Source organism: Vipera ursinii (assembly GCF_947247035.1).
Source record: "Vipera ursinii genome assembly, chromosome: 1".
Classification (NCBI taxonomy): domain Eukaryota; kingdom Metazoa; phylum Chordata; class Lepidosauria; order Squamata; family Viperidae; genus Vipera; species Vipera ursinii.
In genome coordinates this window covers 234,283,758-234,297,478 of record NC_139512.1, presented here as the reverse complement: position 1 = coordinate 234,297,478, position 13,721 = coordinate 234,283,758, and positions in this window count along the sequence as shown.

Sequence of the window (13,721 nt, the reverse complement as noted above, 5' to 3'; positions counted from 1 at the left end):
TCAAACAACCATTAGGAAGGACCTCGAGATCAACCCAGAAGCTTATTCAAATTGTCAGTTGCTAAAACACTGATGCAGGCTTTTAGCTCTATTGAATTTCTCACAGCCAGTTACCTGAGCAATGGTTTGTAATTTAATTAATTACTCTCTCGTCTCCTTTTGCTATGTTTAATTTTATTACGTTTGGGCATCGGGTTTCCCCCCCCCCTTCTTAAAAGCTCAGCTACCTTTCTGAACTAGAAGGGGGTGATTTAATTCAGTTTGAATCCTTTTATGATGAGTCCTTTGATTAGCTTTCAGCAGCAGAGGTCACCGTCGAGTGTTTTCTTGGGATCTTTGTAAAGGGTTTGTATCTATTTAAACCTTTTCCTACATGAAATGTCTGCATCGTAGAAAACCTGGGTCTTGGCCGAGCTTTTTATAAAATGTATACCTTTCCTTTTTTAAAAAACAAAACAAAAACAAAACACCACATTTCTGCTGCTTAAATCTTGATGCAGGAAAATTCTTTAGTGTCATTGCTCCATTTTTGTATCAAGGGGGGAGGGTAATGAAAATGTCCAAGTTGCAATGATACAATAGTATAGCCACTAGAGGTCAGTGGGATTTCACTTGGGCTTCTGCTTTTCCTGCAAAGGATTCCATGTTTGATCTTTGACATTAGAACATAATGAAGATAGAATAGCAAGATTGGAAGGGACTTTGGAGGTCTTCTAGTCCAGCCCCCTGCTTGAGAAGGAGATGCTATATCATTTAGGACAAATGGCTGTCCAGTCTCTTCTTAAAAACCTCCAGTGATGGAGCACCCACAATTTCTGAAGGCAAGCCATTCCACTGATTGATTGTTCTCACTGCCAGGAAATTTCTCCTTAGTTCTAGGTTGGATACTTCTTTCATAAGCTTCCATCTGTTACTTCTTCTTCTGCCTTCAAGTGCTTTGAAGAATAGGTTGACTGCCTCTTCTCTGTGATAGCCTCCCAAGTTTTGGAAGACTGCTATCATGTCATTTCTAGTCCTTCTGTTTGTTAGACTAGACCAGGGGTAGGCAACCTTGGCTCTTTTATGACTCGTGGACTTCAACTCCCAGAATTCCCCAGCCAGCCACTCTGGCTCAGGAATTCTGGGAGTTGAAGTCCACGAGTCATAAAAGAGCCAAGGTTGCCTACCCCTGGACTAGACATACCTAGTTCTCTTAACCATTCATTGTATGGTTTAGTAGTAGCAGTAGTACTTAGACTTATATACCGCTTCATAGTGTTTTACAGCCCTCTCTAAGTGGTTTACAGAGTGAGGATTGAACTCCTGGTAGTGAGCTGAAGTAGCCTGCAATACTTGCATTGTAACTACTGTGCTACTATAGCCTCCAGACCCCTTATCACATTTATTGCTTTTCTCTGTACACTTTCTAAGGTTTCAGCACCTTTCTTTTTGTATTATGGCAACCTGAACTGGATGCAATATTCAAAGTATGGTAAAAAAAAATCTCACCAGTGCAGTATAAAACAGCTGTCAAAGTTCCGACTGATGAACCCAACCAAGCAAACACTTTTGAGACTTTCCAATCTCATCATGTAAAACTTTATTGAGTATATCACTTTGGCACTAATGAAAGTAAAATAAGCTCTGGCAAGACCTCTCCCAGCCCAACACAGTAAAAGTATGGACTTCTTCCTCCTCTCTCTGGATCAAGTCACGTTGCCCAATCATGTTGGGAAATATTGTTATGAGACAGCATCTCTGAGTCTGGCCAGTCACCTGGCAATTCTCCTTGATTCCCATGGTCTGCTTTCTTAATCTTCGAAGTCTGCATTCCACAGTCTCTCCCCTCCTTTTCTCACCCCCCCCAAGTTCATTGGCAAGTTGAGAAGTTCTGTTGCACCAGCAAGACAGTGCTTTGAAATTTGACAGCACACTATCATTTCATGTGGATCTTGATACTATTCTTGTGTTGATGCAGCCTAGGACTGCATTAGGTTTTGGGGGGGGCTGGGGGGGAGGCAGCTGCAGCACTCTGCTGGCTCATATGAAAGTGGTGGTCTATGAAGACATCTAGATCAGTGCTTTTTAACCAGTGGTACGGGTACCACCTGTGGTACATTAACACCTGGCAGGTGGTACGCAACCATCCTAGAAAAGTGGTAGCGGGAGAGGAGAATGGCAGCACCACACAAGCCTGAGTGAGAGATGGCTGGAGCTGCAGGGCTGTCAGGGCTTAGCGGAAGCACCATGATCCTGGCACTCCTTGCTGAGCCCAGAAGAAGCACAGATCAGCTGGAATGTGGCAGCATCTCCAGGGTCTTGTGATTTACATTCAGGTGCTTGGCAACTGATTCATATTTATGACAGTCATAGTGTCCCAGGGTCATGTGAAGTGACCAAAACCTGCTGCAACCACCCAGCAAATGGGGGGAATAAAAACCAAACACCCACCCCCACCCCACCCCCTCTGCCAATCCTCAACAGAAATGCTCACAACATCAAAAACCTCAGACAGGAGAAAGAGCGCCGCCAGGTGGGCAGGCAGGTGTCTTGCTCAGCTGTGGCTTGGGGGGGACATTTTTTTCACTGCCATTATAAGTTCAAACAGTCACTAAGCAAACTGTTGTAAGTCGAGGACTACCTGTACTTCATCACTTTTTTTCCTTTTTTGGGGGGGGTCATCAGGTTTTTGACACCTTGCTAGACGACTGGTGGTACTTGGATGTTGCCATATCCTAAAAGAGGGTGAAAAAGTTGAAAAGCCCTGATCTAGATTCTTCTCACAATTACTACTGTTGAGCTGGCTATCACATATTCTATACCTAGGCATTTGGTTTTTCTTGCCCAAGTGTAGGACCTCGCTTTTCTCAGAGGTACTGCTAGTGAAGTTCCCACAGCGGTTGGGGAACTGGGGACTGCTGCCAACCATTGTAGACTGTAATGTGTGGATTGCACAACCATCTGCCTTCAGATGCTACAAAGGTACAAAGAGATAAGGACAAGATGGTTTCAGGACACTGGATTATCATTTTCAGTGAAGACCAAGACCAAAGTCTATTTTGCAATTTCTCAGCAGATCTTTCTCCCTGCTTCTAATCATTTAACAGCTCTTGCATTTTTGAGCTTGCTTTATCACTGGAAATAACTGAACTGTTTTCTTTTACCCGGCTCTTTCTATTTCAGGGAAGAGCTTGTGGCTGCCCAAATTTTCTAATCTGAAACATGTCCGTTTATGGTTACAGGTGTTTCTGTTTCTCTTCTAACCCACTCAGAAAGACTGAATGGCTGGTCTTCCCTTGAGATTCCACTGAAGTCTGTGAAGCCATGAAAACTACAGACCCAGTTATCATCATACAAGTAAAGCCTGGATATTCATACCTTCCCATGGTCTGTTCATAACTAAGCAAGTAAAACCTCAGGGTGCCGTCGGCTAGACAATGTTGGCTGGCAACCCCCAGGGGGAGGGCCTTCTCTGTGGGAAGCGCCAGCCCTGTGGAACCAACTCCCCCTTGAGCTCTGGATGGCCCCGGATCTCCGGTCCTTTCGCCACAACCTCAAAACTTTCCTTTCTCATCAGGCTGACCTGGACTGACAACGGGTTTTAAAAATGTTTTAATTTTTAATTGTTTAGTTTAACTTATTTATTGGGGCTGTTTATTTAATTTCTTTTAACTTTTGTATTGTTGTTTTTATTGTTGTTAGCCGCCCTGAGTCCTTCAGGAGATAGGGCGGCATGTAAGTCCCAAAAATAAAATAAAATAATAAATAAAACAATCACCGTATCTCATCTAGGGGAAGGACTGAAGTCCTCTTCTCCTTTAAAAGAAAAGTGGGAATGGGAGAAAAAATAACGCAGGAAAATCTGCAACTGATTCAGCTGCTTGTTTTAGGAGCTTGATATTTTAATTACAGTTCTCTTCCAGAGCTTGAGAGGGGAAAATACAAAATACTTTATATGCACTATTTCTTTACAGCATTAATCTGTACGTTATGCCACTGTCTCAAGAAAATGGTTGGAGCAGTTTGGCTGCTGTGGTCATTAAGGGGGTCTCTTCCTTCCTCAACTAACAACAAGTAACAATGTATTGGCTGCTATGTGTGAGCTAGATCCTTCCACTTCTTGGCTGTTCTGTACCAGCCTGCTACCGGCCCTGCAGAAAAGGCAGGGACAACCCCTTTACAAACGGCAAGAGGCTGGAATTAACCCTGCCAAATTTATTAAGATAAAACAGAGCAAAACTAGACACCAACCATGAAACAGGAGCTATGAAACAGGAACTAATCAAGCGGTTGCCTTCAGCAAACCAGCCCTCCCACGCATTCCCCTTTTATACAGTTCAGGGCGTGGCTTCTCTCTGCCTCCTTCCGAGGTGCCCCATTGCCTTTCTCTGTTTACTCCTGATTGACTGCGTCCTGCGTCGGGCGTCCTTGAACAGACCCAGCTGTGGGTCATCTTCATCCACGCTGTCAGGCTCACACAGCTGGGTCTCCGTCGTGACCAGGTGGGAGGGGCCTGGCTGAGGGCTCTCATCAGCAAGATCGTTAACCCCCTCAGCAAGCTCTTCAACACCCCCCTCCTCCTCTGAGTCATCCGACCCAACTGCCAAACCCACAGGCTGACCCTGAATCACAACATTGGCTTCTTAGGTGGAGGCTGAATTTGAGTGATGGTACATCTCTGGCTGAGGGACCAGTGGTAGGCCCACTCCTGAAGAAGCCCTCTTACATCCAACCATGTTGAAAAATTTCCTCCCAGACTTTGTGTCGCACTTTGGGGTCAACGTTTTGGATAAGGTGAAGAGAATCCTGGATGAAGCAGATTATATGGCCTGGCATGTAGAGCTGTACATGGGATCACTCTTGTGGATGAAGAACAGGACCTGGATTTTGAAGCCAGGGCCTGGGAGAAGAGAAAGCCATTCTTTTGGCCCTGCTGGCCCATTAAGCAGGATTTGGTGCCATTGACTCTAGTATTTTTCCACACTGCCTGTGAGGTTTGTGGGTTGCGACCACTGTGTTAGAACAGTTGCTACAGCAGCAGGGGAAGGAATATTACTATATCCAAAAATTATAAACAACTCCTGGCTGGCAGTATACTTGAGTCATGTTGACATTTAAAACCAAAAAAATATTATTACTTATTTTACCAGTTCTTCTATCTGTTGATAATAAATCAAATTCATTCTGATTTGATAGTTTACTCCCATTTGGAGTAAAACATACATTTTTCACTAAGTGTCTTCTGACCTCAGTTTTCATCCTCTTCACCATCTTTTAACTGTGCTATGTGAATACAAGTGGATTTGTTAAATCACATGATATATCTGACCATAAAAACTGTATCCGTGAAATTATGCTCACTTTTAAGGTGATAATAGATTCTTTCTTGGTCTGTTGCAACAACACAATTACCTCTTCGGAATTTATCCTATAGAAATTTGCAAGAGTACAACTGCATAATGACACCTCCGCTTGCTTCTGAACTAAGATAGTCACTCAGAAACTTTGTTTTGGATTTTCAGATGTGGATATTTTATTCTGAAGTCTGTTGTTAAGGAAAAGATTTAAAGCTCGGGATGCACAGCTGCAGGGTGAAAGCAGTTTATTTCTCACCAGAGGGAGGAGAATAAGGTTTCTCTCTCTATAACCAAGCCTTACTCACAGGTGGTCTATTTATTTTTCTGTTTATCTATCTAAATCTGTATTCCTCTATCTTTTTCATCTATCACCTCTATCTATATCTATCTTCTATCTGTCTGTCAGTATCTGTCATTTATCTTCTACTATATATCTGTCATCTCTATCTCTATCATCTCTCTCTCTCTCTCTCTCTCCCTCTCACACGTATCTATCTATCATCTATTTCTCTCTGTCTCACTCACTCACTCTCACTATATCATCTTCTACATCTATCATCTATCCCTGTTAAATGGATGCAAGTGAAATGCAACAATATAAGAAAAGCAAGAGGCATTTGGGAGGGAAACTAAAGCAGTGGAGAAGGATTGGAATGCCTTATTCCTGCAATGGCCGGGACACTAATAGATCTGGAATGCTTGAGACACTCTTACAATCAGAAAAAGGTTAAGTCTATGGAAAGGTTAAATCGATGTACACCAGCAGGATGAAAAATTCATGGGGATCATCAGAGGAAAGTCCAGTTATAAACTATATTTTCCTTATAAGGAATTGAGTGGAAAAAAAAATGATGTTTCTGAAAGGAAAATGGCGCAAAATCAAGGTTTTTGAGAAAAGGAAAAAGAAAATATTTGTTTCTTAAAGTTCCTACACAGTATGTTTTCAGGGTCTTGCTTAGTATATGAAAATGTTCTCTGTTTTATTATTTGGTGTTGCTATTTTCCTTCATTTTTCCTAAGTACTAAAAAAAAACATGCAATGTTTGGGGAAATTGTTATACACAATGGTTGCTTCTGCATAAATGCTGTATCTGAATCACCTAACAGACCGAGTCAATAGCTCCTCTCCTTACAACATGCTGAACCAACTCACTCCATTGTAGAAAGGACAGGCTTGTTAAACCCAACATTTTTGCACTTAGAAATATCCTCCTACTAGCCCCTGGTTATGCTGTCGTATTATTCAGACTGAAGATTTGCATTTAAATGAATTGCTGGGCTCTGAATTGGTTGACTCATCAATAATGAACAATAATTTTTCACATGTAAATCCATACGCACAGCAGTCATAGGCAGCTAACCATGCAAGCATCCTACGGATTGGGAAAAACTGTAAGAAAACAACTCTTGATCATTTCTGCAGAACTGATGCTATTACAAACTGCTTTCCCCAAACTGGTTTCATCTGCCTTCATGAGAATTCTGCCTGTAGGAGAGGGAGAGGGAGAGGAAGAGAGGGAGGGAGGGAGGGAGGGAGGGAGAGGGAGAAAGATATTTGCCAAAGTCTCATGAATCCATTCAGTTTTGCAATTATTTCTGCCTCTACAAACACAGATCCATATTTTTCTGCTATGGGTTTTAGCAGAAAACAAATACTGGGAACATGATTACCTTAGGGAGCACCTGCTACCAGCATCAGCTTCCCATCGTCCTGTGCGCGCCCACAGGGAGGGCCTCCTTAGGGTTCCGCCGGTTAGAGATTGCCGGCGGGTGATTCCCAGGGGGAGGGCGTTCTCTGTGAGTGCGCCCGCCCTTTGGAACGAACTGCCGATGGAGCTTCGGACTGCCCCCGACCTTCGCTCTTTTCGCCGGGACTTAAAAACCTGGTTGTTCAAATTGTCTGGCCTGGACTGAGGGATTTTAAATTTTAAAGTATTTAATTAAATTATATTAAATTAATTTAAAATTTTTAATCTTATTGTTATTATGAATTGTGGGCCTGCACTAATTTAATTCCATTTTATTCTCTTTTTGTACTGTTTTAACTGCCCTGTGAACCGCCCTGAGTCCTTCGGGAATAGGGCGGTATATAAATCCAACTAATAAATAATTAAATAAATAAATGATGTAGGCAAATTAGCAAATGCTGTGGTGATTTTTGCATGTAACAGCATGCACCATTCCCCTATGAATGCCTGATTGAAAGGCCCATGCCTTGCTTTTAACAGAAGAATGGAATAACAGAGTTGGACGGGACCTTGCAGGTGTTACAGATAAATGGCTGCCCAATCTCTTCTTAAAAACCTCCAGCGTTGGAGCATCCACAACTTCTAGATGCAAGTTGTTCCACTGATTGTCTCCTTGATTAGTTTCCATCCACTGGTTCTTGTTCTAGCTTCAGATGCTTTGGAGAATAGGTTGAACCTTCTTTGTAGCAGCCCCTCAAATATTGGAACACTGTTATCATGTCACTCCTAGTCCTTCTCTTCATTAGAACACACACACCCAACTCCTGCAACCGTTCCCTATATGTTTTAGCCTTCAGACCTCTAATCATCTTTGTTGCTCTTCTCTGCACTCTTTCTAGAGTCTCAACATCTGTTCTATTGTGGTGACCAAAACTGGATGCAGTATTCCAAGTGTGGCCTTACCAAGGCATTGTAAAGTGATATTAACACTTTGTGTGATCTTGATTCTATCCCTCTGTTAATGCAGCCTAGCACTGCATTGGCTTTTTTGGCAGCTGCAGTACACTGCTGGCTCCTATTTAAGTGATTGTCCACTAGATTGCAGTTACTACTATTGAGCCAGGTACTACCTGTGCATTGCTTTTGCTTTTGAGAAATTCCTTCACAGGCTCAACATGTCAGAATTACACCTAAGTATTTTCCTCTCTGAGTGCAAAAGTTTTCAGTATTTTTGAAACCATTTAGTCTCCTTTTAATTCTATAGGTCACATGCTCTCTGTCCAATGACACCCAAAGAGGGGATTTTATTCCCTTCTCTTCTTGCTCTTCCCCTCAATTTCATTTTCCTCCAATAATTAATGTCCTTTCAACTCTAGACTCAAAACTTCCTCCAATCTCAAGCAGAAAACAATTTTTATTTCCAGGCCATTGCTCTGTGGTATTACAGGTAGTCCTCAACTTACAACAATTTGTTTAGTAACCGTTCAAAGTTACAATGGCACTGAGAAAAGTGACATGTGGCCGTTTTTCACACTTATGACAGTTGCAGCCTCCCCATGGTCGCATGATCAAAATTCAGACGCTTGGCAACTGACTCATATTTATGACGGTTGCGGTGTCCCGAGGGTCACGTGACCACCTTTTGCGACCTTCTGACAAGCAAAGCCAATGGGGAAGCCAGATTCACCTAACAACTGTCTGGCTAAGTTTAACCACTGCAGCGATTCCCTTAACAACTGTGGCGAGAAAAGTTGTAAAATGGGGGCAAAACTCACTTAACAAATGTTTCACTTAGCAACAGAAAATTTGGGCTCAATTGTGGCTGTAAGTCGAGGACTACCTGTATAGGTAATGAAAGGGGTTTTGTTGTCGTTGTTGTTGTTGTGCATCTTCAGTAGCTTTTCTTGAGGAGCATAGTTCTCCACAGGCTTTGGAATCAAGGGCCCATTTCAGCCACATTTATGTTTAGTTCACAAATAGGGCCTTGCACTTTCAAAGAAGGGGCCCAACTGCACATGCAAAAACAATTAATGGAGCCACTGCTCATTTGCAAGCTTCTTCTAATGGATTAGACTTCCATGGATCAAAGCAAACCGGTGGCGCTGAGAAAACTGAAGCAATGCACACAGGCCCAGCACAGGTAACTTTCATGAAGGCGTTCTTAAGAATACCGACAAATGTTCAGCCAAGAAATGTGCTCCTTCATTCAAACTACATGAAATCCAATGGTCTCCTAGCATAAATAATGGAGGGTGAAAAGCATTGCCTTGTCGAAGACCCAGGCATGAGTAGCTTACAAATGGTTCTCATATACGTCACCATTTTTAGAAGTGACCTTTCTTTCTTTCTTTCTTTCTTTCTTTCTTTCTTTCTTTCTTTCTTTCTTTCTTTCTTTCTTTCTTTCTTTCTTTCTTTCTCTCTCTCTCTCTCTCTCTCTCTCTTTCTTTCTTTCTTTCTTTCTTTCTCTCTCTCTCTCTTTCTTTCTCTCTTTCTTTCTCTCTTTCTTTCTTTCTTTCTTTCTTTCTTTCTTTCTTTCTTTCTTTCTTTCTTTCTTTCTTTCTTTCTCTCTCTCTCTCTCTCTCTCTTTCTTTCTTTCTTTCTCTCTCTCTTTCTTTCTCTCTTTCTTTCTTTCTTTCTTTCTTTCTTTCTTTCTTTCTTTCTTTCTTTCTTTCTTTCTTTCTATCACATTTTATAGTGATTTATCACAGCTAGCCATTATGGTGGTACACAACCCAGGCCAAATAATAATAATAAAAAACCTTTAAAAGGCAACCAGATTAAATTCAATAGATTTTAAAATGGCAAAACAGCATACAAGAGAGTACAGGTGATCCTCAACTTATGACCACAATTGAGCTCCAAATTTCTGTTGCTAAGTGAGACAGTTGTTAAGGGAGTTTTGCGCCATTTTACAACCTTTCTTGCCACATTTGTTAAGTGAATCACAGCAGTTGTTCAGTTAGTAACACTGTTCCTAAGTGAATCTGGCTTCCCCATTGACTTTGCTTGTCAGAAGGCTGCAAAAGGTGATCACATGTCCCTATTCTACAACCATCCTAAATATGTGCCAGTAACTAAACATCCAAATTCTGATCATCTGACCTTCGGGATGCTGCAATGCTCATAAGTGTGAAAAATGAACATGTCATTTTTTCCAGTGCCGCTGCAACTTTGAACAGTCACTAAATGATCTACTGTTGTATGTCGAGGACTACCAGTACATTCAATTAACTATCATATAACCATCCAGCAGGCTACAGTCTATTATGGCAGGGGTCCCCAAACCCCAGTCCGTGGACCAGTACCGGGCCGCGGCATGCCAGCAACCGGTCCGCACAAACAAGCAAAGCCCCATCCGCGAGATGCAGGCAGCACACAAAACCACAAGCCTTCCAGTCTATGGAAAAACCTTGCTCCACGGAACCAGTCCCTGGTGCACAAAAGCTTGCACACCTCTGCATTATGGGATTCCCCAAGCAGGATCTGCAGGCAGACGGTGGAGGCGGAGTGAGATGGTCATGAATGCAAGGTAGCCCAAATTTTGACCACATAAGCACTGGGAGCTGCAACAGCTGGAACTTCAAGGGCTAGAATAAGTCCATTTTTTTCAGCACCATTGTGACCTTGAACAGCCATTGAACAGATGGATGTAACTCAAAGACTGTAAAATTGTTAATTGATAAGATACTGATAAGATCTCTTCTGTAACCTGCATCTGCCAAACCAACCTATTTTCCCCTCCGTACCCCTCTTCTCTCCCCATCAGTCTAGCCACTCAACGCATCTGATAAAGTGAGCTGCAACTCACAAAAGTTTATGCCTTTTAATAAAAACCTGTCATTGGAAAAGGTGCTACAAGACTCCTGATTTTTTGCTACCATAAACTAACATGGCTCTCCCCCTACAATCATTAGTATAAGGTGCTGCTTTGACGTTTTTATATTTCAAGAGTTTGTCAGAAGCTCAATTTCTGTTCAATCTTGTGCAGTTGCACCTGATGCCCCGTCGGTACCAAGAATTATTCAAGTCATACTTATGCCCCCTTTGACAGCTTCAGCGGCGGTTTGTTCCTTTATGTCCCCCAGGAAGCTGTGGGAGGATGGAATTTTGATTGTTATTGCTGCATCTGAGAGTAAGAGTCCATTTCAAAAGGTTTACTAATCCATTACTGTCGTGACAAGGATCGACCATATAACTTGGACCACAGGTAGAAAGAGCTGGAGGAAGAACAGGCAGGTGAGGAGCACGAGGCAGATTTTGGATGGAGAAGAAGGAGAAAGGGAAGCAGGGGAGAAGTTGGCCTCCAGGGGCTGGATCACCTGCCGCTAATTCAAATAACAGGGTTCAAAAGTCATGACATGTTCTCGTTAAAAATGCCAGGGCCATAAATAAGTCAGACTTTTCAGCAACTCTGTGCTTGTTGAGGGCCATTTCAAGAATGCACTACAGGAAAGAGTGATTATAAATAGTGCAACACAGCACCTCCAGGAGACATCCTTTCTCAAACTCTGCACCGGGCTGTATTTACTCACAGTGCCAAGGGCTAGTACGAAACTATGAATATGTTCTACAGATAATTCATTTCTTTATTAACGGCTCTTTGGCGTGATAATTCTCATCCCTGCCTAGCTTGCTAAATATGTTTTGTTGATAAATTCTGCTTCAGTAAACGAATCCGTTTGGATTTAATGTATGCAGCCTTGAAAGGAGATGAATGCTCCATTGCTGGAATTAATGTTGATTAATATTAGGAACTTCTCAGGCATTTGTTATTAAAGCAGCGTTCACATGCTGCCCTCGGGCTTCTGAACAAGCTTGTCCACATATAACATAACCAACATCTGTTTTTATTTTATTTTATTTTATTTTCTTGTTTTCCCTTCTGAACTCATTAGACTCAGAGAAGTTTGTTGGGGATACTAATGAGGTGGGACACTTTATATATATATATATATATACAATTTCTGCACATTTCACTTAAGTGCACTGCTTTAGAATCTCTGGTGCATTCATCCCCAAAGCAACGATGTGTGAAAAGTTATTTGAGTGGCACAAACCTCCTGACAAGTAAACAGCTAGCTAGTTTGTGTCTATATTTAAAAGTTAACCATCTTGCTCTTTTTTTTTAAAGACATGCAAAATCACAACATTGCAGGGATTGAGAAGCTGTCGAAATGGTTCAATAGGTGAGGTTACATCTGGAGCCTTGTGATCCCTGCCTCATCTTAATTTCATCACTAGGATTTTTTTTAACTACTACTCATCCCACAGGTATTCATGTGATGATGGTTTGCGTTTCATAATATCATCATAAGTATAGTGCAAATATGCATAAATGAAACCGTGATGGAATATAGTGGGCCAGAATCCCAGGAAGGAGGAAGTGCATTCCAGAGGAAGAGGAAGAGGTGACAACTCGCTAAGATATCATATGCAAAAGAAAGTGGGTGAAGATAGCTCCTCCCTAGTAGTTCCCAGAATGTGTGCTTCATGAGGGTAATAGTCTGAATTAGACTATTGATCACTTCTTACTTGCATGTTTCAGACTGAACTTAACCAAATATTTGATAACTCCAGGAACCCTCTTCTTGTGTATGAGTAGTCGGGACATAAACTTGGAAGTTGTCATAATCGGCTATGGAGTATGTATTTGGGTCATTGATTGCATTGTACCCAGGTAGTGTCTTTGCTATATCCTTCTCATGAGGGCTCCTTGTTACTCTCTGAGCTTGGTTGTTTTCTTGCAGATGTTTCATTATCCATATTAGGTAACATCCTCAACACTGATGATGTCACCTAGTTTGGGTAATGAAACATCTCATTTCAACCCTGAGCTACAGATATTCTTCTTTATCCTTCTCAACTGTGAAAGCAACATAATTTTTTCCTTTGGTTTTCATATCCAGAGCATTTTCTTACTGAAAATACCCAGTTTTGTTCTATTCCAAATTGCGGATGCCTAAGATACCAATATTTGTTAGACACATATATTAAGGTATGCTCTGTTGCGAGTTTGGGAAAAATATCAATGTAACTTAAATTATAAAATACCAGTTTGGACAATACCTAAACATGCAATAGAAAATATAAATGTGGGATTTAAACATGATGTGACTACATATAAAGAAATTCTTAGGATGGAAAGGAATGTATGGCAATTGAAGCCATATAATATTTTAAAAGAAGGGAAAATAGTTCAAACTTGGTTCCAGTATGGGCACTTACAAGCTAGATGGAAGGAAGATCAGAAAGTTGGTATTTCGATAACTGATGAAAATTTGGTAAAATAAATTAGAGATCAAGGTCAAGCACATACAGTATAAGAAGGATATACAATGCATCGATAGAAATAGACTCAGAAATGGAACTTGTTAAAGACTGTATGATAAAATGGGCCCAGAATTTTCAGGAGGTCATAACAATGGATATCTGGGAAAAGATATGGGTTAGAAATGTAAAATTTACACAGGCTCAAAATTTAAGAGAGAATTTTTATAAAATGTTTTATAGATGGCATTTAGATCCTAAAAAATTAGCAAGTATGTATCCGAACTGTCAGCCAGAAAGTTGGAGGTGTGGTTGTGATGATGCAACGTATTATCATATATGGTGGACTTGCAAAAAAGTCAAAGCTTTTTGGATTAAAATTTGGTGGAACATGCAGACGATATTTAAGAAAAAGATAAGGTTTTCTCCA